The following is a 5,276-nucleotide window of genomic DNA, read 5'->3' as shown; positions in this document are numbered from 1 at the left end:
GACATTCTCGTTGAAACGTCATGTAGAACCTATAGGCGGAGTTACCCTGCCGGTGCACGCCGCGCGCCACGCGCACGCGCACGCTCGCGCACACACACGTACACACACGCGCGCGCATTTCAAGTGGTTACAAACTACCTTATTTTGAATTGTGTCGTCATACTTGTACTTTTATATCCCTTAGTTTCCCTCCTTTAACTATCTTATCTCTGCCACTTTCTAATCTAATTTCTTCAAGTGGAGATTAATTTGTAGACTCCACATTCTTACAGATAAATTCATAGGTGAAATATTATTAAAAGATGTTGCTACATTATTTATGTAACTATGTAAGAGGAAGAAAAACCCATTGAGATCAGCTTACAGCATGGGAAAAACAGAACTGATTGATTTCTGAATAAAAACGTGCAGTAAATTCAAAGAGGCCTCCACACTGCATGTTTAAATGTATGATGTTCATTGCCTATACCGATCCTGTGCAGTCAGCGTGATGAAGTGAACCAGACAATGAAAAATATGGAATTTGGGTTAATTAAAGTGGTAATCCCTGATGGACAAGATGCTTTGGCTGTGGATTAAGGAGCCATGTCACAGTCAATAATGCTGTGTTTATCATAAGGCTTTGGGGACGCTCATGTCTGTCTATTAAAACCACAAGCATTTTGATGAAAATTGAGTGACTATGCACTTAAAGAGTAGCAGATAAACACTGATACACTTAGTAATAGTCTAAACTAGGTGACACATTTTCAGTGCTATTTGCAGTTACATTTCTCTACCCTTTGCCACCTTCCAGCCTGAACTTCTATGCTACACCATAAAACATAATCATAATTAGATCATAATTAGCGGAGACACCTCATTTTTTATTCAGTGTATATGTTATTATGTACATTGTTCTATTATTTTTTTATGAGCTGCAGGTGAAAACAAGTTTTGTTGCCCCATGAATAGTGTTTTCCCTTTCCAAAGGTGAAAAAAGCAGTGACATTTGGCTTGAAAGTCAAATACTGTGTAACATTACTGTGAATGCATTACTTCCACAAACTTTGAATTCTTTTTGCACTCACTTTCAATTTGTGTTTACATAAAAGGTGACGTGAAAAAAAAAAAAAAACTTCTGCAGTCATGAAACGAACTTAATTTTTTTTTTGTGCCAGTGATTTGAATTGTGGTGATTTATAACACACTCATAATATCTTACTAAACCCTTTATAACAGCTACAGCTTGGGAGCCATCGTGTAGGGAAAATTTGTGGGCTGTAATTTAATATGAGAGAGAGCAGATAATCACAAAGCTGTCATTTTGGATGAACTATTCTGTTGCTAAATATATAACAGCTACGATAATGGTTCAGTGCAGTGCTATAAATATCTTGATTTGAATGTACAGCACAGTCGGAAGATTGATCTATAGCAAAAAAAAAAAATGTGTTTAAACAATTGGTGAGGAAGTCAGTTATTGTTGTCCACTTTATCATTTGTCAGCAAAAATTGAAGTAACTAAAAGATCAACTCTCTCATCATGATGGTTGTGTTTAAATCCCTGGAACAAAATGTAATATCTCTTAAACACAGTCCTCATTTTTGACATTTTTCTGAAAAGTCAATTTCTGTTTCACATAAGGATTTTGGACAACACACCAAGTGGCTGAGATGCTAAGCTACTGTATTAAAAATGATGCAAAAAGATGATTTCCTCTTCGGTTCCTTGTTACAGTCTCCAAATCAGCTTCCATGAATTCATGTTATGCGTGTAGTGTATCTTGCTTGGAGCCAAAGAGCGTGCTCATTTGATGAACTTGTGGCACTGTGCTGACAAATCTCGTTAAGAGTTTGGTCACCAGACCTTATTGGCTCAAGTCCTAACAAACCATATAATCTCATTTATCTAAACCCTAGTCTTCCAAAATAACTAGTTGATAGGCATAAACAATAAAATATGTGCTAATGGAAAAATAAACCTATTCCATGTTTGCTATTTAGAATTTAATCATTCAAAATGACAGTTTTGTTATCACCTCTCACTCTCATGTCAGTTGAGACACTTGTTAAATTGGTATTTTAATGAATTTGACTCATGAAAACAAGAGACCAGGTTACTGTTAGTAACCAGGTTAGGGCAGGAAATCGGATAACACATTTACATGTGTTGCATTACTCCGATTACTCTGATTACATGCGATGTCTGTAATAAGATTTCCCCTCCACCTCAAATGTTCCCCAGACTGTTGCTGCTGCCAAGTGCGGACAGCCAGCCTCTTGTGGCGGTGACTTCCCTGACCTTTGTCACTTGGCAACTGCTGGTTGCATAGCTTGGTGAGTTTCGTATTCTGTAGTTGGACTATTAAGTGAATCAGAATGCAGCATATGTGTTTTATTGTCTTATATTTTCATCAGTGGTAAAGTTTACATACAATTATTAAACATTATTCAACAAGCATGCAGAACAGTCAGTGAAGTTTTTATTTTCCCGTGCATTGTACATTGCGTGCTTATTGGGTTCTGTGTCCTCAGCTGCCCTCTTAAATTGCACATGCACACATGTAAAAAGCTGCTCCGATATCTGAGTAAGGATATACACTACTCACAAAAAGTTAGGGATATTTGGGTTTCAGGTGAAATTTCAGGATGAACCTAAAATGCATTATAATCTTTACAGGTGAACTTAATGTGACCCTTTGTAAACTTTTGAATGCACATGTCCAACTGTTCAGTGTTTCAGTACTTTTTGCACAAGTTGATGTTCTCTAACAAGGAGTTTAACGGCAAAATTCACAACAGGTGTTTGATCTATGAATCGACCAATAAATTTCCTGGTTCAATTAGAATTGGTATTTAAACAGTCCTCCTCATCATGCTGTTCACATTTTGACATCATGAGACCAAGACGACACCTAACAATTGATCAGCAGCACCTCGCCATTGCGAGGCTTCAAACAGGATGTTCTCAGACGGAAGTGGCCACTGAGCTTAGAGTGTCACAGAGTGTCATCAGTAGGTTGCAACAGAGATACAGAGAGACTGGAAGAGTCACAGAAAGGCATAGAAGTGGACGTCCTTTGGCCACATCCCACACTGATGACCGCTTCATTGTGAACAGTGCCCTGCGGAACCGGATGATGAATGCCATTCAACTCCAGGCACGTTTAAGGGAGGTGAGAGGCACCCAAGTGTCACGTCAGACCATTCGAAACCATTTACATCAGCATAGTCTGCGTGCTAGATGACCTGCAAGGGTACCTGACCACACCACCAGGCACAGGTGTCATCGTCTTGCATGGGCCAGGCAGCATTTACGCTGGACGAGGGACCAGTGGGCCTCAGTGCTGTTCTCTGATGAAAGCCAATTCATGTTGAGCAGAAATGATGGCCGCCAACGATGTTGGAGACGTCAAGGAGAGCGCTATGCATCAGCCACTGTTGTCACCAGACGAGCCTTTGGTGGTGGTGGTGTTACTGTGTGGGCAGGTGTGTCTAGTCAGTACAGAACTGCCCTACACTTTGTGAATGGTACAGTGACAAGCCCATACTACCTGAATAACATCATTAATCCAGTCATTGTGCCCCTGCATGACCAACACAGGCCTAATTTCATCTTCAGGTCGCATCATTAGGGAACGGCTGCTGGAGACTGGGGTACCTCAAATGGAGTGGCCTGCACTTGCTTCAGACCTGAATCCCATAGAAAACCTATGGGATCAGCTGAATCGCCGTGTAGAGGCTTGGAGCTCTGTACCCCGGAACCTCAATGACCTGAGGGCCGCCCTTCAAGAAGAGTGGGATGCCATGCCTCAGCAGACAATAAGTCGACTTGTGAACAGCATGAGACGTCGTTGTCAAGCTGTAATTGATGCTCAAGGGCACATGACAAGTTATTGAGACATTGACATTTTTTGTTGTGGTATACCCACCACTGTTGTTGGCTTTTGTTTCAATAAATTGTTTGAGATGAGGAAATCACCAGTGTATGCTTCTACTTAAATGCCCTACTTTCATGATATAATATCACTGTAGCGTGAACTTTTTCCATTTTCCATAAATTTCACCCGAAACCCAAATATCCCTAACTTTTTGTGAGTAGTGTATATTGCTCCATCATCGGGGTCCTCTAGCAGAAATCTAGCCTTGTTAACCAGGTTTCTCTTAATCCCTTAACCCAATTATGGAAACTGGATTTCTTGTTTACATGGCGTTTCTGAAATTGGATAACTGCTGTACGTGGGGAATAACCCAATTAATAAGTTGCATGTACACATACTGAATATAACACAGCCTGGTACAGCTTCACTTCAGCATTTTGCAAATCAGCTGGAGTGAATGGAGACCTTTCCTTAGAGTTCTAAAAAAGGAAAAAATGACTCCAGTCAGCATAATCCAAGTATTCTGAAGTGAAGCATTTGCACTTTTGGTCCAAATGTCCAATATTTACCTCATTACCTCCCAAATTTTCTGTATTTCTTCTACAGCTCACAAGCCATCATTACAGATGCAAAGAGATGCTGCCTTCAAATGCTGTCAGGATGTGCACTTGAACAACACAATGAAGTGGTGAATAAAAACAAGAAAGCTGAGTTTTACAGGATATCCAAACTGCCAGGATGTGACGGTCTCACTTTCTATTAACTTTTACAAGTAGCCTTGTAAAAATACCAATTACAGATCTCTTCTCTTCATGCTACTCGCAGCTCAAAGAAGCTCCTCGTTTGCACTTGGTTTCTAAAACAGACATCAAAAACTACTTTTGTTTCAGGGTCCATTTTGTTATTGCTGGATAAAAAGTATTTGGATGCATGATGACTTGAATTCACAATAGTCACAACTTCAAGCTGATGAGGAGAACGTGAAGGCAGCAAGACTCATCCACTAGTCGTAAGGTGATCAAACATCTGTGAGTATGGAAAATCTAGGTGATAAAGGGGTGAATGTTGGACTTCTGGACCCAGAGTACAATCATTTGACTTAAGAACATTTGTATTATGCTATTTGGAGGAATTTTATGGTCAGTTATTGCCTTATTTGGAACTGTAAAGTCTACATTGATCTGTCATTCAGCTGTTTCAGAAGAGGCAGTGATGGAGCTATGGCAGCTAACCTGCTGCATGTTGTGTTGACATACAAACTTTACCAGTATTTCATCTGACATGACGAATAGTAGATAATGACATTTTCATTTTTAAAATAGCTTTAGCTTTAATGTAGGTTTAAAAGGTTTTTTGTTATATTTTTGTCTATGTAAACACATGAGCAAAACAGACCATTATTTTAAATTATGT

Source organism: Myripristis murdjan, chromosome 6 (assembly GCF_902150065.1).
Source record: "Myripristis murdjan chromosome 6, fMyrMur1.1, whole genome shotgun sequence".
NCBI lineage: Eukaryota > Metazoa > Chordata > Actinopteri > Holocentriformes > Holocentridae > Myripristis > Myripristis murdjan.
Note: the sequence above shows the minus strand (reverse complement) of the source record.